The sequence below is a fragment of the Colobus angolensis genome, unplaced genomic scaffold (assembly GCF_000951035.1).
Source record: "Colobus angolensis palliatus isolate OR3802 unplaced genomic scaffold, Cang.pa_1.0 Scaffold33, whole genome shotgun sequence".
NCBI classification, from domain to species: Eukaryota; Metazoa; Chordata; class Mammalia; order Primates; family Cercopithecidae; genus Colobus; species Colobus angolensis.
Window position 1 is genome coordinate 1,533,435 of NW_012116599.1, and position 22,252 is coordinate 1,555,686.

Here is a 22,252-nt window from a genome sequence, read left to right on the forward strand (position 1 = left end):
TGATTATGGCACTTTAAAATTCATTCCACCAATTGTGCCATTGGTGCTGTTGAGGCCCTGCCCGTGCCACCTTGAAGCCCCTGAGTCCACCAGCAGTTGTCAGGGCAAGCTGCTAGCACAGTCAACGTCCCATCTGAAGCAGCAGCACCTCTGTTCTCTGCCTGAGGATTTCTCTGGCTTCATAAGGACTGGCTCATCCGTGAACAGTGGTTAACTGCTCAGCCAGAGGCAACCATCAACCAACGGAGGATGGCAGCCGGTGGATAAATTCCCCGGGCTCTCCCTCCACCCTCTGGAAGTACATTTCTCAGGTGTGTATCATGCAGTTTTTTGGTTGCGCCTCAGCGGCTCACAGGGTAACCCACTCACTGACTTGCCTTTCACGGGGTTCCCTCCCTTCCCTGTCACTTTCTCCATTTCCTTACATCCACTTCTTAGGATCACCTCCCAAACAGATCATAACCAAGTCCCTGTCTCAAAGTCTGCTCTGGGGGAATCCCAAACTAAGCCAAATTAGCTGTGTGTGCTCAGGCCATCTCACCAGACTCTCTTATCTGTAAACTGGGGTACTCAGGTAGACAACTTCCATAATTCTAAAGGCAGGTTACTTATTTTTGTTTACATTTCTACCCAACACATGATAAGTGTGATTTATACTTTTATAATTCAGTCATTTAAACACTTAAATCTGGATATACATTTTCCCTTTGTATAAACACTGAATGGATTCTGCACATTTTACAATAGGAAATGACATGCTGTTTGTTTTTTGTGATAACAGGACAGGATATTATAAACTGGACACAAAAGTTCAGAATGCCTGTGGAAATAAGGATAGGTTAAACTCACTCAAGTATTAAGAATGTGGCAGACTGCATTTTCTAAAGATGATCATGACAATATCTATCATCTCCCACACGTGTTTTAGCACTGGAACCTTGTCATTCCCCCAGCAGTAGGCAGAATCTTGTTCCCTCCCTTGGAGTTGGTGCGGGTCCTGTCACTGCTTTGTCTGATAGACATGATGGAAGTGATATTGCCCCAGTTCCCAGTGAGGCATTAACTAGCTTGGCAGGAGGTCACTTCCTGTCTTTTGGAAGACAGGTAGAGGAGAAGGGTGACTTCCCTGAGACTTCCATGCTGTGTGAAGTCTGAGTCCCGTGGAGAGGCCATGGAGAGGGAGAATGGCGTGAGAATGAGTGAAGAAATCATCCTGGATGTGGATCCTGCAGACCCTCCAGCCCCAGCCATTACCAGGTGGAGCAGAGACTACCATGTGAGCCCTCTATGAATTTCTGCCCCACAAAAGCGTGAACAAAATAAGTGGCTGTTTTAAACCTCTAAGTGTTGGTGTAGTTTATTGCACAACCATACGAATGGAAATGAAGAATATTAAAGCAATAACTGAAAATTGCGAATTTGAAAATTCATAGAATGTTGTTTCCTAGGGTAAGACTGACTTCAGAAAAAAAAAAAAGGCATAGATATGATTTCAGAAAATGTAATGAAAGTCCTTTTGGGGAAGTAGAAACAATGAAAGCAGAATCCTATTTGAAGTCTCACTTTTTTCATTAGCTGCAGCGTAATGAAAAACAGCCACCCTGAATATCCAATTTCCCCCAATACTTTAATTCTTTTCTTAGGCTGGAAGTTTTAACAATCCACTGTTTACTACAAGTTAAAAAAATACATAATGATTTTTAAAACTTTTCTTATTTCTGGACAGCACATTTTGAAGGTGAAGCTTTAATCACATGCTAGTCTTATAATCACTGCTGGTTTTGGACTGAAGTATTACAAATTAGGCTTTAGTTCAATTTAAGCTGCATGGGCCAAATCCTAACCTTGGTTATTATAAGCAACTCCTATTGAAATCATTAGTAGTTGTACATGTGTAACAAGGAGATAATTTGGCCACATGTGCTTTAGTCTCCGTGTGTCTCAAGCATAGGCACAGAGGTTGGGCTATGCAGGGAAAACATCTCGTGCTATTTGGAATAAGTTATCTTTTTGCCATACTGAGTTCATGTCAACATGATGAAAAGAAAATGCAAATGTAAGGAGAAGCGGCACTTCTTCCCATAGCTTTCTGTGTCCTGGTGGTTCCTGGCAGCGCTGACTCTATAAGCAGTTGCCCCTCCTATTGGTAACGATGGACAGGATCCTCCTTGCCCCCTCCCTGAAGCCCTCCTGGGAGACCTTGCTCCATTTACAACTGGCTGGAGGGGCACTGCCTCCTTCTCAGTTCTTGTTTCCAATTCTTCCAGGGACAACTATCTTCCCTGGCAAAGGGTTCACTTTTGATCAAACAAATGTTCAATACGCCTGCAGCCCAAACCACTGGCCAGAGAACCTTTTCACAGAAAGTCCTGGGGGATATTCACTTTGCTCATTCAATGGTTAGTAAACCTTTCTAAGCATCTTAAACAATGGTTCTCAGTCTTTGACCTACTTCAGAATCGCTGGCAGGGTTTATTAAAAAGACAGAGTGCTGGGCCCCAGCCCTAGAGTTTTTGATACAGCAGGATGGGAAAGATGGCCTGAGAATTTGCTTATCTAACAAGTCCCCAAGTGATGCCGCTGCTGCAGATTCAGAAACCACACTGTGAAAACCATGGATCTAGAGTTCAGGTGACACCACAGACATAGTGTCAAGGAAGACATGGTCGTGAACGTACACAGTTTAGGCTTTAGTGGAGGAGGCATAAAGGCAAATCAACAATTGTGAGATAGTTGGATGAGCGCAATCACAGAGAAAAATACAGGCTTCCTGGTGATCCAGGAGTTGATGTAGATAAAGGAGGAGACAGTGCGTAACATTTAGTGATTAAAGAAACCAACTATAATCAGCATTTGTTATTTCTGTACCCTTTTTTCCTCCCGGTATCAAAATAATTGTTTTGCTTTTTGGAATTGACTGTCCCTGATTTAATGTAGTCTTGTCAACATCTGTTGTCAATCACATGGTCCCACTGCTCTGTGACTGGGTGAACATGTGACCCAGGCTGCCCAATTAGAATTCTTTTCTTGGAATTGACAATAACAGTGGGAAAGAGAGTCTTTCTCTTTCTGAGATCTCCAGCAATAGGGATAATGTATGCCTGGAGCTTCTGTTGACCATCTTTGCCATCATGTGCATAGAGCCAGGCTGAGAATGAAACAGTGGCTAATTGTATTTTGCAAATATGTCTCTCATCCCACATGCTCTTCTTTGATATGCCACCTATAAAGAGATGGGGCCTATGTTCCCTCCCCTTGAATCTAGGAAATGAAATAGTGACACTATGTGATTCTGAGACTAGAACATAAATGGCAACTCAGGTTTGCCTGGCGTTTTGGGGGATGCTTCCTCACGAAACCCAGCCACCATGCTGTGAGGAAGCCCAAGCAGCCACGTAGAGCAGGAACAGGTGAATGTTCTGTCCAACAACTCCTGCTAAAGTCCAAGCGAACCACGAGCAGCAACCATCATTCCTGTGAGCACATGAGCCTTCAGATTATTCTAGTCCCCAGCCACCATGTAGATTTTGAGCTTTTCCAGCTGAGGCTTCAGACACTGTGTAGCAAAGAAAAGCTAACCACACTGTGCCCTCTCTGAGTTCCTGACTCAAAGAAAACCATGAACGTAGTGGAAAGTTTAGCATGGTTCCTTATGTTGCAACAGTAACTAGACATAAACCAGAAATAAGCAGAACTGAAAGATGGGAAAGAACGACAATGACAGAGAAGGAGAGAGATTGACAGCCGTGACAGCTTCATTTGAATCCCCTACTTTAAGCCTTGCCTGAAGATGGATCGATCTTACCTCAGGCATCCAAGTCACATAAACTAATAAATTCCTATTTTTGCCTAAATTATTTTGAATATGAATTTCTGTCACTTCCAGTCTAAACAATCAAAGTAAAACAAACTTACAATATCATGCAGACAAGGGACATAAAGAAAGGAAGAGGAAAGAGACATAAAACTGTGAGACTACCTTAATACCCAATGCCTCTCAGGATGCTGTTAAAGAGACTGTAAATGTAATTAAAAATTTCTCAGAAATGAAAATCACTCAAACAGAAGAAAAATAAATATTAGAATCAGAAAAACATCAGGTATAGGTGAATATCTAAACCGGCACATCTAGACATGTGCCTGGACCCTGTGCCAGAATGCCTGGTTTCTTATCTCAGACCTACTTTTCATACTCAGGTCACATTACATAGAGTATTTTCTACCTCAGTCAAACTGTTGAATAATCAATAATACTAAAGATAGAGGTGCTGAGAAAGAGCTACAGAAAATCCAGGGGAAAAGTTTGCAAATTAAAAAGGAGTAGGACAAGAAAATTATTGATTCAATGGATTTTAAAGTAGGATTTTGACAAGTTTTAAAATATTTTATAACTTTTGAAGAGTAATTACTTCCCATTGAGTATCTGTCTCACTTATTTCACTTCCTTCAAGGACTTTCTGAGCCTTAGAAAACAATTGTAGATTTTTTTCCCCTGAGTGCGATTATTCATGCTAAGCATATCAACTATGAAAAATTATTCACAAATAAGAAAGAAGAAGCACTTTAATTTATTGGAGATGTCAGAGTATCATTATATCATTCTTCTACAGGTGCCCTGAAAAATAGGCAAGGAAATGATTTTTAAAGTTTACAAATAAAAATAAAAGATTTACAATGATTCTTGTCACTGTTTTATTGAAAACATAAAGTTAAGTCAATCTTCTTAAACATACTGTGTTAATTATCATGATTAGTCAAAGAAAAAATGCTCTGTTACACAGTGAATCAGGCTTAGGGGCTGACTTGGTTCTCTGCAAGTATTCTCTGCGGTAATCAAAAAAATACTAAACTTGAAGCCATGGTACTTTCACTCAATATTGTTTTGGACAACATGTCAATAGATGCATACTTGAAGCCACAGTGACTCCACTCAAATAAATATATTGCTTTGCTTAACTTCTGAGGCAAAATGTCTTCATCAACAAAGTTCCTCATCCCATTCATACAGATGCTATGAGTCTCAAAGCAACTAATGTGAATGTTCTTTTACTAAATTTTACACATTGTGAAGGGCTATTCAAGTTCAGGTTATACAAACAAAGTCAAACACATTTATATTAGATGACCTTAATGTTTCCCTTGTCTGTGTAACTGCTAACCTTCACCAAAGGGAGAAGTGCTTTAAGGAAAATATTACACAGCTTCACATACCTACAGATCACCCTTAACATAATCCTAACATAAGCACCTGGCAGCATTGCTTCATGGAGTCTTAACAGCATGGGAAGCACCGGTCTGGGGTTGGTAATCACTGGGACAACTCATGGGAATGTTATTACATGCTAAGAGAACCCAACAATAGACAATGTAAGTCAATCTCATCTGCAAACTGTAAATTTGATTGGAAATCTCTCTTTAAGACAAAATGCACACAAGTAATTAGTACAAATGATGTGATGGAACAATTAGTGGAAGTTAATTAATTGGGCAAACAGGAGCAATACGGAGGATTCTCCTACAGCAGGTTTGCCTTAGGTGGTTAATAAAGAGACATTCTAAGTAGCATTACCAAAGAGCTGGTGTCTCAGCACCTGGCTGCAGAAGAAAAACAGGAAGTGAGCTGGGAGCACTGGCTGCTTTCCCTTCTTTGAAACTCACAACCAGGAAGCAGTAAGATGTTTCCAAATCCTGACAATCACAACAAGACCTGACTAGCCATGATGGCAATGACATGTCTCATTCACTCTGCAGGTGGCACGGGTATGTGACAGCTCTACTGTGCTGCTTTGCTTCTTCTGGAGCCACCCAAAGACAGGGTGTATGATGAAAAACCTAGGGGATAAAAGTCAAAATGACTATTCCCCAAAAAGAGATTTTTAAAGATTAATTAAATCACTGTCTTAACTCCCCACTTACCTTTCTCAGAATAGCTATAGCACAAAGTACCATTATTTAAGCAACCAAGACATTTCATAGTGTTATTAGCTGCAATAAAACTTCCAAATCTCACACAACCCATCTGTTATGGGCTGAACTATGACCCCAAAATATTCATTTGTTGAAGTTCTAACTCCCAGTATTTCAGAATGTGACAATATATGTAGATAGGATTTCTAAAAAGATAATTAAGCTAAAATGAGGTCCTTCCTTAGGGTGGGACCTGATCCAATACACCTGGTGTCCTTACTAGAAGAGGAGAATCGGGGGGATCATGTGAAGACACAGGGAGAAGACGTCTATCTACACACCAAGGAGAGAGGCCTCAGAAGAAACCAACCCTGCCAACACCTGGGCCTCAGAATTCCAGCCTCCAGATCTGTGAAATTAAAAAAAGAAGAAGAAAAAAAATCCTGTGGTTTCAGCCACCCAGTCGATGGCGTTTTGTTGTGGTAGCCCAAGCAAACTATCCATTTGCATTTAGCCAAACCATGATCTAATGGTGCAGCTGCTTTAGATTTCTAGAGTTAGAAACCCTGTGTTATTCCATAGCAAGTATGTCTGAGAGCCTGACCCAGTTTCTGTGCCCACCTAGATGTCACTTAGTTGTTTTTTATTGTCATCAAGTTAGTATGCTCAAGGTAGAAACCAATTATGCTCTTCTACCCCACATCTCACTCCACCATCACTTTTCTTCTTGTTTTCAGCTCGAAAAATATTTTCTGGTGTCCTTTCCAAACAATTAAACTCTTTTTCCCTCTTCTAATTATATCTTTGTGATAGAAGACTCAAGTAAATTCGAATAAGCTCTAAGTACGTCAGTATCCATTAAATTTTCTCTGACTGAAAAGATCTTGAAGATGAAGTGCAGTTTCATCTCTTTAGCCTAACACCTGCAAACTAACACTTACATTAAACATTGTGCATAAACTATCAAACTATCTAAACTAAGCACATTGCTTCCATTCTGATCTTCAACTTCTTGTTCTATTTGTCCTCAGTAGCCAAAGAGTTGAGAAAAAATGTCTTTCCTCCATTCCACCAGAGGAGATAAATTAATTTTCCAGTCATGCAAGCAGACACAAGTTTATGGCTTTGTGATTTATGAGTCACAGATCAGAAAACGGACTAAGGATGTTATAAAGTTATGATTATAGCTGTTGTTTAGATGTCTCGAAAATGGCATTTAATTTTGTCATTCATTTACTTCCAGCAGGGAAAATAATAAATTATATTTATAATAAAATGATACTTACCTCAGCAGAGTTTATTAGACTGTCATTCAACTGATTTTGATCAGTAATTGCAATTAAATTACCTCCAATTGCAGTCAAGTGCAAGTAACATTTTCTCAGATTTCAGTATCCTGGTGGTAGGTGTCTTCAACTCTTGACTATTCCATGGGTTTCAATTTAGATTAAATTATCAGTTACAGTTCTAAATTTGTTTTATCTTTCCTTGTTGAAGTAAAATCATCAACATATTTTTGTACTCAAATATGAAGTCCTTTGTTTTCTTGTTTACTTTAAGGAATGTGGTATTTGTTATTAGCATGTTGTATTTTAAATAACTTGTTCAGCCTTTAGAATATTACAAAGAAAAGGGATGCCTATAACACATTAAATAATCCATTTCCAAAAAACATCACCATTGCATCAAAGAAATTTGCTACTTTTGTTTGGATAAGTTCTAACTACAATGCAGTCATCTTTTCTGACAAGAAGTCAGAAAACATTGATAGTTATAAACATTGATAGTTATAAACATCACTAGTTATAAAACAAAAGCAGACAGTGAGAGGTCTATGGTGTACTAAGGGAATAATTTTTTCTTTGTGTGTTTTTGTTTATTACTGACCATAGAATAAACAATTCAACCTTTCTCCACACTGCTGCAGAATTAATACATACTTATTCTCAGAAAGATAAATCTGTACCTTGTTTAGCTCTAGGTTTAATATATCTGTTGAGAATTAAAAATGTATTGGCACTCTTTGGGGAGAAACAAAGAAAGAGTGTTTACTCTGACATTTAGCTTCGTATTTCCTTTTGCCATTTGCCAACCAGGTCATTCTCTTTCTGCACCGCCTGGTTAGGATTGAAAGCTTTGTGTAAGTACCCCTTGCCTAAGTTAACAGCTCTTACCCTTCCTTTTTTTCCAGCATTTTTTCTTAATGTGTATCAATCAAGATTCTTCTTGTCACTGGCTGCTTTCTGGCAGGAGCTACTGTCATATGGTTCCGCTTCAATTTGTAAAGGGTAGTTTGAAAGTTCATAAAGTCCTAAAGTCTTCAGAAAGAAAAAGAAATTAATGTTAGAATTTTTACTACTATCTTGCACAGCAGCTGCCTCAGTTGAGGAAATTTATGACTGCAATAGCTTCTACTGTGTTGAAAGGAACCCATAAATGGGTCTTAACTTTACATGATGCCAGACATAGCAGCAATCCAAATTGTGGTAGTCTATTATCAACAAAGCAAGTGTATCACCTAAATTATGTCTAAGCTGAAGATAAGCCATTATCTTCACGACCTTAGGAAAATCACTGTTCCTTCATAAACCTCTATGTTTTAATTTCTTTAAAGTTAATTTCCAGCACAGGATGCTAAAATTCTAAGACCTATAGGAAAAATTTAAGTTTCTTTATATAAACATCAATGGTAGTATTTTAATTCTGGAATCTATCTTCTTTTTCCTTGGAAAGTAGGAGGTGCAAGTAGATCTGATCAAAATGAGTCACTGCCTGGGAACAAAGAAACAACCAGATGTGTAGCAGGGTCTGCCTTGCCAGAGCTCTTAAACTGAGAATTTATAACCAAAGGCAACCCTTAGAATGGCTTAATGCACATACCATATGCATAAACATATAACCAAAATTTACCAAGCATTCAAATTAAGCATATACAACTCATTACAAATCTCTTATACAACCATATGTACAAATAAACTATGTATATGTGAGTTTCGTCTAGATTACCCATACTTCCCCCAACTCGGAATTAGAAACAGAGTTGATACAGATCTTTTGTTCAGTTCCCAGCTAAGCTCATAGGAGTCTAGCTCAGTTGAATGTCAGGTTCAGTCACTGCATATTTTATACTTAAGACACAAGCAAAATGTTTTTTCATCAAGCCAGATAACAAATATGTGAGTAAACAGAATTACAAACAGCAATATAGTGAACGTGACCTATCATTCATAAAAATGTTTGGCATTCGAGACATGCACAATACTTATATTTGGAAAACACAGATAATTCTCATAAACCTAAATTGCAGCATAATTTAGAATGGCCTGAACTTTGGTGGGTTACAGTTAAAGCTTTGCATTTTGTAACACCCTTTCTAAATTCCGGCTTTCCTTTCAATGCTTTCTATACACTTCAGTTATCATCCACAGTGGAAAACACTATTTAACTCCTTTTCAGGAACCCCAGATGTTGCCATTGGTGTAAAAAGCTTATCAAAAAAGATAACTTATCCAGGAAATAAAATTTTGGTTACCAACATTTCCTAATTTTTGGCAACAGTGGCTTCTAATCAGTTATTTTAAGTTTGAATACTGGAAATTAGTGTGGCAGACACTGCCAGAGCCCTACCTGTGCTGAGGGCACAGCTCACCTTCACCTGCAGCTTGGTAGGTACTTCCTGAACATACTGGTGGCTTCTTACCCCAAACACCTGTGTCCTTCTGTCAGAGAGCTTTATCTGACCAAAAGAGAGTGCACAAGGCAGGCTAGATATGTCCAGTTAACACCTACTTAGTGCAAACCTCAAACCATGAAGAATGATTGGTAGATAACTAACCGAAACTTCACATCTCATTACTTAAATGATCTGCAGTCTCTCAGAGGGGCCCCCAGGGTTTGAATCTGTTTCCCACAGTAGTAACCCCAATCATGAACACACTCTTTTTTTTGAATTTCTTCTCTTCCCTGTCTCCCTTCCTAACTCCCTCCCTGTGCTTCCTGAAATCATCATCCTAATTAACTTTTTATGCCCAAATACTTGTTTCTGATCTGCTTTGGGGGTAACTCAAAATAAGCAAAGAGCAAAGATAAACCTCTAATTGATTACAAATTTATTGAAAGTCCATCTGAGAGAGAGAAGGAAAGGAAAAACTCTGTTCTAGAAATCCAGTTGCTGAATCAAGATAGGTGAAACTGACCATTGGCGATAAATGTTTAGGCACAAGGCTGGTCAAAAGCACAGATAAGGGCAGCCATAAGTGAAAGAGATGGACCTTCCTATCACTTAGTCAGGTGATTGAAGACCAAGACTGAGAGATTAGAAGTAATTGTGAAAGAAGATGGGTCAACTAATGCTAAGAGGGCCAGTTCTAAGCAGATGGCCCAGGCAGAACAGTGCTGGAGGCAGGAGCTAATTGAGGCAGATGAATTAACCCACAGGCTTTAAATCTACATGTCGGAAACTAAAGATACTTCCAGGTAACTACAGTGGAGACTCAGCTAAAAATGGAGTCATGAAACTGGGTTTCCCCCAGGAAGTCAAGTTGCACCAGAGAAACTTGGTGTCTCATTTTACTTTTGTCAACAAGATGAAGCCCAGGTTCATGAGCATCTCCCTACCCAATAGGGCATGTTACTTCCAGGCTTGAGTAGATCAAGAATCTAGGTCTTCTGATTTACTGAGTCAAGCATGCGTTAACTTACCAGTAAACACCTGGTGCTTTAAAATGAAAACACACACACACACACACACATACACCAGTCATATCTTAGGTACCTAGGTACATATCAGATGATTGAATGAAATTAGATAAATTAAAATAGTAAAATAAAATTGAAAAGTACAAGACCACAAGTCTTCTTTTTCAAATCTATTTGTTCACATTTTTAAAACTTAGATTTGCTGCTAAAAAACTATTTTTATGTTTCTGTTATTGTTCAGTTTAGAAGCTAATAAAATAAAGATCCTAATTCCACAAGGGTGGAATCAACACATCAACTCTGCCGATTACATCATGGGTTTAGTCCATCTTCCCAAGGCTTGCATTCTTTCTATTGAATTTGATGTGCCAGGTCCCAAAATTGGGAATTGCATCAAGACAAATATTTTTAAAATAAAGTAAGTATTGTTGGTTTCAAGTATGATCGTCTCAAATATAAACAACTACACAAATTTGAAACATGTTGTATGAAATGGTAGAAGGAAAACAAAGGAAGAGCCGAAGTAAAAATAGAAGTGATATACATGAGGGCATAGTGTATGAAGCAGAGGGTTTATTCTAGAATTATATGAAGCCAGTGAAAAAGATATCATTTGGAACGTAGTATTGTGCAATTCTAGTCAATGTAAGAGGCAATCAAAATGTTTCAAGGGGGCTGAAATGTTTGAAACATGAGGACAAGTATTGGCCCATTCAATACCTTAGAGAAAAGAAAACTATGGGAAAATTTTTTTCCGAGAGTATATGCCTGAGCCAAATTCTTCACTCACATACTTGTACATGGGACCTAATTCTGCACTTGGATATTTGTGGCAACTCTGCATTCTGCAGTCTTGGTGCTTGTGTGAAACGGCAGTTAAGCATATGGCAAACTTCAGCTTTCATGGAAATGTAGCTTCTGTTAGCATTAAACTGCTCATTAGTATGCAATGGAACTTTTAAAAAGGAGAACAACAATAATGACTCTAAGCCATTTGTAAGCTATTTTAAAAGTTGGAATTCTAAATAAGATGAACAACACAAGTCATATATGGACAGGATCCCCCCAACAATCCATTTATCAAGTCCTTCTAGTAGAGCAGATAATGTAAGCAGCCCAGTTTAACCTAAGAAAGTATAAATCCAATTTAGCCTCCTGTGATACATGTCTGAGAGGCACACCAGAGACATACGGGAAGACCTAATGACTCACAACTTTATAACATCAGCCATCTTCCAGTCGGAGGGAGAGGAAGAGTTTCTGCCCGGGTGGGAGGTGTTCTCAGCCTCCCTGCACCTCCCAGGTAGCAAATGCTTTCCAACCGTTAAGAAAACAGCTTGCTCTTCTGCTGCAAATCATGGTTCTTCCTTATGTTTACACGGCTGCAGTCTTCAAACTACAGTACAGGAAAATGATCTCTAACTTTAGTATTCAAAACGCTTCGCAGAGAAAGGAAATTATTTCCGTGAACAAAATGGCACTGTGTTTTCAATATTCCAACTTCTTAAATGGGTGGATGTGGTGTTTCAAGCTACTGCAGACCCATAATCTCCTTCCTCCTCTTCATGTGTTTTGGTGTACTTGACATTAACCTATAAAAACACATGTATCTGCTTGTGGGAGTTCCTTGGATCTTCCGGGTCTGTTCTTCCTTGGCAAAAATTTGATTTGACAACTATGGAGTATGCACAAGTGCTGAGGAGAAAAGCAATTAGCTCTAGCCCAAGTTCATCTTGGGTTGTATGGGACGTAGTTATAAAAGACAAGATGGGAGGGAAACAGCACTCACTGGGTCCTGTCACAGGAGCTGGGAGGAGCGCATAGGAAAAAGGGATCATGCATGCTGGGTTTAATACCCAGGTGAAGGGTGGATAGGTACAGCAAACCACCATGGCACATCTTTACCTGCGTAACAAACCTGCACATCCTGCACATGTACCCCGGCACTTAAAAGAAAAAGCCATAAAGAAATAATTGTTTTTAAAAAGACAAGATGTTTAAAAGGGAGCGATATGCCCCTGAACTTAAAATAAAAGTTAAAAAAGTTAAAAATATATAAATAAAAAAGGAGAGAGAAGCCAGTAGACTTAAAATGAGAACGAAGGAAACAATTGAAATAGATTAAGGATCGAGGTCTTCACCTATCTTTGCTTTTTATTTATTTGTTGGTTTTTAACAACTAATTATAAGAACGCGGGATATGATGCCATTTAACAGAGAAAAACCCCATACAGAGTGCACCAGGGGAATCACTTTATTTGGCTGAGACATTGCCTGACTGTACAAGGACAGAACTGCAATCAGAACAGAATTCCCACTCACTTGAGATGCTTTCGGGAGAGATAATTGTCTGTTGGAGGACAGTAAATAGCACCCCCTAATTTCAGAAACTAAAGAAGGAAAGCATATTTACTAAGAATACGGTCAACAAAGTCCCACAGCCAGAGGAAAAAAAACTACTGAAGGGGTGCTAAGCTGCTACACAAGCCACAGCAAAGTTAGAATATTTACTCAAGAGAAAGAGCTAAAGAAGGTACACAGAAACAGCAGTGGGAACAAAAACATACAGTCATTTAACATGCCAAGAGAAGTAAGTGGGAGCAGCAACATTTTAAAACTCCAATTTATGGGGCAAAGAAGAAAATTATTAGTCTCAGCCAAGGAAAATAATAACTCCACATAGCTTTAGCAAATGAATTTTTGCATTCTTAAATACATGTCTGTGGTCTGTGATTCCCAAGTCATTTTGTGAGCACGAAAACTGACCTCCTTAAACTTCTCACTAAGCCATTTTTCTCCTACTGACATGTGGATGAGGTATTTACTATCCTGACCCAGCTGGTGCTCTCCAGAACACAAGAACATCATCATTTACTGTGAGAACCTTAAAAGTCTCTGAGAGCTCGGTGGGCATTTTCCTTATTGCAAGTAAGCCTCTCCTCTAGATTCCTAGGAGGGGAAAAAGCATAAGAAAGGGAGTGAAATGTTTGTCTGTTCTTTGACCTTAATCATAACAGAGGAAAACCTGGAAATAAAATGAGAGCCCCAAAGGGTATGTTTCAATGTTGTCTGAAGAGTTTCATTTCAGCTATTCATATTTAAAAAGGACTCTGCAAATTTGATTAAATGTGAGCAAGTTTCCATACTGGATGGTGGAAACACAGATGTTTATGTAAATTATTCTTCTTATTTTTCTAAATACTTAAATTTCTTTAAAGGAAAGTTTAAAAAGTATATAAAGTGAGATTAATAGGAGATGGTACGGTGCTAAGTTTAACAAAAGAATGTTTGTGGTCTGTACCATCCAGAATTATGAAATGTAGAAGAGAAAGGCATCGAGTTTCAGAATTACCTGTTGTGTCATACCAGAGTGTTCCAATCCTAGCTGCAAATTACCATCACGTCGGAGCAGTTTTTATAAAATACGGGTCTTGTTTAAGGCTCACCCCTGGCCAATTAAAAGTGAGAGTTGATAAGTACAGGTCCCAGACATCTGTGTTGCGTAAAGCTTCTCTGATGGTTCCAATGTTTACATCCAAGACATACCTCTTGAAATATTGTTCTCTGCTAAATTGGCATGAAATCAGAGAACAGGTGTCAACAGGAAGAGCACTGGAGCATCAACCAGGAGACCCAAAGTTCTAGACCCAATTTTATTACAAACCGAGCAACTTTACACAATCATTTAACCTTTCTAGAATCCACTTTTCTTTTCTGGAAAAGGAAAGCAATGTAGTAAACAAATTTTTAAAAGTCAGTTGTCGTTTCCAAAATTTTGTTAAAAATAAAAAAAGGAAACAACTCAGCATTGATGGATTAACGAGAAGTTTTTTCTACAAGTAGTGTTTTCAATAGAATAATAGAATATGCACTCCTAATTGCAGTTAACTTATATTTGGCTTGCTTCATTTATCAAAGATTCCTACACGTGGCTAATGCAAGAGGATCCTTTTAAACTCACTGTTGAAAGTGGGGATTCCATCTCTTTATTATCATGAACCAGTGGGTTACATCAGCCACGGATAAAGAAGCCCAACTGTGCTTAGTGGGACTGCTTGCCTTCTGTTAGATAAAGATGGATCTTGCATTTCCAAATGAAAACGGTAAAGGGAGAGCCATATAAAAGGGATACTTTTATAAAGTAGTTACTGTCCCAGCAAATGATCTTAGGGAAACACTAAGGCCTTTGGATTTAGCCTTTGACAATCTACCCCCTCCACCTCCCTCACCTCCCAACCTTCTTTCTCCACCCTAAATCTGCATGGAAATGACCAGCTCATCCATATGTGCCCCATGTATACCTTAAAATCACACGAGTAAAGCAGCCTGTGGCAAATTTGTAAGCTGTATTGGATAAAAAGGAAAATGCTGTAATTCACTCATTTTTTAAAAGAAGACGTTAGATGTGGTAAGAGGAGCTGTTTTTGTGGGTGATTAACTCAGAGGAAACATATCACCTGAAGATCACATATTAATCAAATTATAGTGTCCTGTGACATAATTTGGACAAATGAATTAGCAGCAAGGGGTTGACAAAGAGCAAGAGAGGCCCTGAGAACTAGAACTAGACAACGGAGGTAGGAGAAGGCACACGACCAGGCCAAAAGCACACTTTTTAAAGTGGATGACTGTAGATAACCAGTCTACTACCAAACCCAGCTGGGATCGGAAGCAATTATTCCTTCAATTCTGCAAAATCAAAGAACAACTCTTGTTCTCCAAGCCCTAGAGAACTGGGAAGAGCATCACAAACGGGATTTGGGCACAAGGGAATGTAACAGGAACTCAGATGCATGTCCCAGAACTACCTAGTAGGATTCAAGAATACAACAGAGAGCATCCCCGCGACAAGCCCAACGTCACAAAAGGAGAGCAGAGCTGGCAGCAAGAATGACCACTTGCTGATTCACTTGGGTGCAACCACTAAGCTGCCCTGTGACTAACACAAGTACCGGAGCCGAGGACTAAGCTGTCAGTTTTGGCTAAGAAGTCTTTCCCACAGAAATAGGAAAATGGCAGGGCAGCCAACCAACCAGGATAGTATAAAACCTACTTATACCTTTAGTGATTTGTCCTGTTTTGAGAAGAAGGCAGAAAAATTTAAATTGAGTCAATATACAGCAGAAGTAACTATCATTTCATGCTATAAGAGTGTGTCATTTAATGGATGTTGAACCAAAGCATTATATTTAGAGAACATGAAAAAGCCAAAGGATTAGAAGGAATGAAAGATATAGAAAACCACAGGAAAAGAGACAATACTGGAGGAAAAGGAGAAAGGGCAGGAAAGAGAGGGGCCAACAAGTCCCATTTATGCGATTCACATCGCTGAGAGGTGACTCTCCCACTTCACCATTTGCTCTTCTGATTTCTGTTTTAACGCCTTTCTTTCTATCTTCTTGACTGAATGGATAAAACAAGATCTCTTTGGGACAGAACTACTGAAATTTCTCTTTGTTAAACCTTCTCCACTACATTGCCAGTCAGTAATTCTCATCTATATTTCTAAAACTTGTTTCTACCCTTTAGAGCTGCTGGTCCTTCTCCTTCACCCCTCCCCTGCTCCCTCCAGCCAGCTGTAACCCCTTAGTCTATTTGGCTACTGAAGGATCTTATGCATCCCCTAGGCTTTTCCCAGCTCAGTGCTCCTAGAAGGTCTAGGCTTATCTTTGCAGCCCTGAGAGTGGCCACTGCCCTATCGCAGCCACCTTGGAAGATGTCTTTGCTGCTGACAATGCACCCCACTCTTTGGAGAAATGATTGTGGGAATGCCTGCAACTCAAACCAGATACAGAGAGGACACTTCCTCTACCTACCACTTAAAAACAACCTGCTGCCAGCTGTGCATTTGTGTCGCTCAGTTACATAGGACACATTTTGCAGTACATTTCTGCCTTTCACGTTGGTAAGGACTGCAACCGTTCTGGCTTTGAGAGAGCAGAGGCATGTTGTTTTCAACAGTAAGATTTCTTGTGGAAACTCGACTTAAGCTCTCAATGAAAGGTGAAACAGAGAGCAAGGACTCTTCCACCCCAACCAGATGCAGCCTCTCCTCAGCTATCACTATAAGGATGTATATGTAAACCTGATGGGAGTTTAGGGTGGATGGTTCTTCTGTGACACTTGATCTTTATGATAGTTACATAGTCTTCTTCTTTGGTTCAGCACCCTAGCATGTGTCACCAATTCTTTCATCAAGCCCAGAATTAATTACATTAAGGTCAGAAAGATAATTAAATCTCCGTATTTCTTTATTATTTACATCAATGTTAACATAATGCAGTGACTTTTAGTAATAAGAAATGTTGTAGGATGGTAGTTGGAACACATTTAAACTTTTTAAACTTTTATATTAATTCTTTTTTTTTTTTTGAGATGGAGTCTTGCTCTGTTGCCCAGGCTGGAGTGCAGTGGTACAATCTCAGCTCACTGCAACATCTGCCTCCCAGATTCAAGCAATTCTCCTGCCTTAGCCTCCTGAGTAGCTGGGATTACAGGCACTCACCACCACGCCTAGCTAATTTTTGTATTTTTAGTAGAAACAGGGTTTCACCATGTTGACCAGGCTGATCTCGAACTCCTGACCTCAGGTGATCCGCCCACCTTGGCCTCCCAAAGTGCTGAGATTACATGCGTGAGCCACCGAGCCTGGCCTATATTAATTCTTATTGGAAGAAAATCCAAGTGCATAAGTCTACTCACTCTTAGCTATATTTTCCTGGAATGTGAACTGGGAGTATGACAGAGACCCCTTCACCCTGAATAGTGGTGTGTCCTCCCTTTCCGCTTCTCTGTGAACAAGCCGTTCTTCCTCAAGGGAACTCTGTGAAAATTTCCTCAAGTCTAGATGGCATCTTTCCTGACACCTCCTTAGTAGAGATTAAGCGTGTTAACCTTTAATCTCAAGTCTTTTCTCCCTAGAATGGAGGAGTGCTCTTTCATGGAAGAGAAGAAGCATCCCTTCCTTACCAAATGCCATCAGCATGCCCAAGCGCAGGAGAGTATTTTCACTGTGCCTCTCCCTGGTGGTTTAACCTCTAGAACTTTATCTTAGGAAAATGAAATAAAATTGGCATTTCTTGGAGAAGTCCAAGGACACTTCATTTTAGAAAAAATGAGAGTCCAAATAGAATTGAACTGCCTTTAAATTCAGTTTTAAATTTCTTAGCTCTAAAAGCTTTCTAGCATTTCATAAGATTCGAAATACATACAGAAATAAATTAAAACAGAAAAATAAATATGTATGTGTATGTAGGTATGTACATAAATGGATAGATAGCACAAAAGACAAATGATAAACAGAAAAAGACAAGATTTCTAATCGTATACACAGGCCTTTAACAAATCAATAAGAAAAGAATGAATAGCCCAATAGAAAAATAAGTGAACACTATCAGTGGGTAGCTCACAGAAAATTAAAAACAAAGAGCTAATAAATAAATGAAAACATGCTCAATTTTACACATAATTAAACGCATGCAAATCAAAACAATGAGATTATTTTACTTTTTCAATTGCAGAATAATTTGTTTTAAATATTGAAAAGTTTAATTGAAATCTAATGAGTCTAATGGTGTTGCAGAAGCAGGTTTTTTCATTGACTGTTGATGCACATGTAAAATGGAAGCAACATTTTTGGAAGCTAATCTGGCAAAATCATTCAAAATTTTAAATATACAATTATGTTGCCCAACAAATACAATGGACATGGACTTCTAAATAAGGAGATGTATATATAACAAAAACTAGAAACAGTATTAATTCACACCAAGAAATTATGATACCTCCATATAGTAGAATACTGTGCAGCTGTTAAAGAGATGAATTAAATTTTATATGTTGCTTTGGAATAATCTTCTAGATTAGGGGAGAGAAAAGCAAGGCACAAGAGATATATACTTTATAATCCCATTTGTGGAAATGAAAAAAGAACAAGTATAGAGAAAAATATAGATACATACATAGATATAATTATAGATATTCACATGTGTTTTCATAAGCCTTTTCTGCAAGGATAGGCAAGAAACAGTTAAGAAAGTTACAGGGCTCTTTCCACTGAAGCCACTGGATTTTTCTTTTGTATCTGGCAAGTTTTGAGTAAAGGAAGTTTTCCCTGACTTTTCTAGTTGAGTTTGTCATTCCGTGAGCCCAGAGATGCTTAGAGGTTTGCTAGAAATTCTCCCCACACTTTTATCATTTCTGCTCATTGCCTAGAAAAAAGAACACTGTAGTTTACACAAGTTGATTTCTGATGGTCCCTTTATGAGACTCATTTACATTGATTGTGACCAGCTCTTCATATGCCACAAAAAGCCCACATATCAGTGTCATGCACTAAGCCTCAGACGCTCCAGCAGCTACTGTTGTAGTGAGGGTGGGGGAAAATGTCTCTGGTGACTTAGAATTTGACAGCACAGAAGAGGTAGCGGTATGACCAGCCATCACGGAAATGACCTTGTCAGGCCTGTACAGGGGCACAGAAGCATAAGGAGGGCCTGTCACTAAATGTGATTACTCTGTAGAATAAATCACTTTTAAATCCAAGCCTCTGAGAGTAGGGGCTAAAGGTAGACAGGCCAGAGAAGCTCCATTTCATGAACATTTCAAAACTCCTTCTACAAAAGTGAGTTATTTGCGTTGTCCTAACTGGTTAGCCATTTTTCATTCATTGCTTTCTGCCCCATTCCATCTTCCTCACCTCACAATCCTTCTTTTCACTGTAGGATGAGTGCTGTTTCTTCATCTGTATCAGTAGATGAAGGCTCACTGGTGTGTGGATGACTTTAATGAACTTCCAGTTACAGTACTTGATGCAGTTGCTGCAGTCATTTTCTTGAAAAAGTAGGTTTATATTGTATCACATCATTTTCTCAACCCTGGACTCTGTTAATTTTCCATTCAGTGGTGTGGGAAAAAAAATAACAGTTGTAATATGCATTTTAATTTATGCCATATATAAATTCTAATAGATAAAGAATTCTCCAAACTGGAATGGTGATGACTAAGTCAGATTTTTTTTTAAGGAGGATTGTTTTCCAAAGAGTTTACAGAGAAACATTCCTGAAAGGACTGAGGATTTTGCACAGCATTAATTCCACTGCACAAAGTTATTTTGGGTACACATTGTCAACAGATCCCAGTGGCTAGTTTATTTCAAATGCAGAGTTAGCATACTTCACATACTAGGAAATAATGCCAAGAGAAATCATAACCAAGCTCATGGCCTCCAGTCTTCATATCCAGGACTTGAAGAAGTCAAATTAGAATGCAGATGCAGCATGGTAAAGTTGAACACACATGATTCTAGAAGTCTGGAATTCCAGGCTGTAGCCGCAACTTTGCCCCTAAATACTGGTGATACCATGCATGACCCAGTTAAACACTCCAGACAATAAAAGAAATGGGCTTGATGACCTTGGAGTTGCCTCTCAGCCATCCAGTGTTGTGAGGATGGGCAGGGATATCCTTACTAAAACACCACTTTCCAATGAGTCATTTTGCTTCAGAAAGCTGTCATTTCCTCCTCAGGCAGTTAAATTCATTTTGCCTGAAAATCAGTTCCAAGGTTAGTTTTTGTGCATGGAAACAGTACACCTAACTGTTTCAAACATCTTCTACTACAGCAGGGTCTCAGATTGCTCGCCACCTCAAATGTGCAGATAATAGCATTTCCTTTTTGCTCTGATTGGTTTTCATAATGAATTTTCATCAATTTGGTTAGTGAAGACATTTTATTTTAGTTTGATCCGGTAAGTTCTGTCTGATTCAGTCATTTAAACGTTCCCTTTAGGTAATTCTTCAGCCTCCCACAGGTATAGCATGAATCCTGGTGTGATTTTGTCCCCTTCCCAGAATGTCTCTAAGAGAATTGTTGCAGAATGACTGGGCTGAACTGTTTTCTAAAGTTGTGGCTGCTGAAATGCAACTGGTACTACTGGATTTTTAGATGGCACATTGGCACATACCATGGGATCCACGGTCCTGACCACTTCCCCAAGGTGTTGTAGTCCAGGGACAGTCCCGCTTAGCTGATGCCAGGGTTCTGGCCATCCTCTGGCTACTCAGCACTTTGCACCCCCTTGCAACACACCCTCTGGTCCTTCCCATGCATTCTATGGGCCAACACCCTGGAAATGTGAAAGTGGATATTTCAAGAAAGATGCACTGGACCCATTAGTCTCAGACTCTTTCCATATGTAACTGGGTACTTCCAAAGTCCATCTCCTTTAAGGGTAAGCCTCAAGTGGGGGTCATGGAGGAAGAGCATGTGATTGGCTGAGACCTTTCGGATCGGACCTACTCGCTCTACTTCTGTCTTCCTTCTCACCACAGTTTTCAAGGTCCAGAGGGGTGGGCTTCCAGTTTTCCACTTCCTCTAAGCCTCCCTCAGGTGCAGATACCATAGGCAGAGACGGGGTTTCACCATGTTGGCCAGGCTGGTCTCGAATTCCTGACCTCAAGTGATCTGCCTGTCTCAGCCTCCCAAAGTGCTGAGATTACAGGCGTGAGACACAGAGCTCAGCTGAAGTTACTGGTTTTTACGTGGCTACTCAGCATTCTGAAATAGGCAATAAGTACAAATTTGTTTCCTAACATTCAGGTGTACATGTATTGCAACTTTTTATGGTTTGTGAGAGAGTAGAGATTCCATGGACTGCACTCATCTCTCTGGGCCGAATTTAGCTGCAGTGACATTTTCTGGGTTTGCCAAGACTAAAGCACTTGGTGTTCTGTCCCTCAGCATTTATGAGGCCTCACCAAAGATGCTGCTACTTCCCAGAGCACACTACTGAACCACGACTCAGCTCCCTACCCTTAGGGTATGCACTCTCTTCTCTGCCCTTTGGATCCTGCCCCCTTATTGGAATATTCTCAAATGCAAATCTTAATTCTCTCTTGGAGCCAAAGAATTCGTTCCATCTCACTAAGCCCTGACTCTTTTATTGATGCCAAAAAGGGGGAAAATACCTCTCTTGTATTAAAAATAAGCCAATAGCAAAAACAAGAGTGCTCATTTTTCCATCAGACAATCCCTTTCCATGTGCATAGCTTTGCTTATTATATCACAGCACTGCTTCTTCCCTAATGGTGATAGTGAACTGGGTGGGGACAGATGCTGATGTTTGCTAAAAAGAATTAAGTCATGGAAAGCAAAATGAACTTAGAGGCAGTTTGTATTTATCCAACTTATTTACCCAATTTACTTAGTCATGAAGAACAAAACATGGCTCTCTGTTGCAACAGACTCTGGTCATCTTAAGCAAAAAATACCATCACTGAAAGGACATTAGGCAGGGCACGGTGGCTCACGCCTATAATCCCAGCACTTTGGGAGGTTGAGGTGGGCAGATCACCTAAGATCAGGTGTTCAAGATCTGCCTGGCCAACATGGTGAAATCCTGTTTCTACTAAAAATACAAAAACTAGCCAGGCACGGTAGCATATATCTGTAATCCCAGATACTGGGGAAGCTGCGGCAAGAGAATCACTTGAACCCGGGAAGTGGAGGGTGCAGTGAGCTGAGGTTGCACCACTGTACTCCAGCCTGGGTGATAGAGTGAGATCCCATTTCAAAAACAAACAGAAAGAAGGAAGGAAGGAAAGAAGGAAGGAAGGAAGGAAGGAAGGAAGGAAGGAAGGAAGGAAG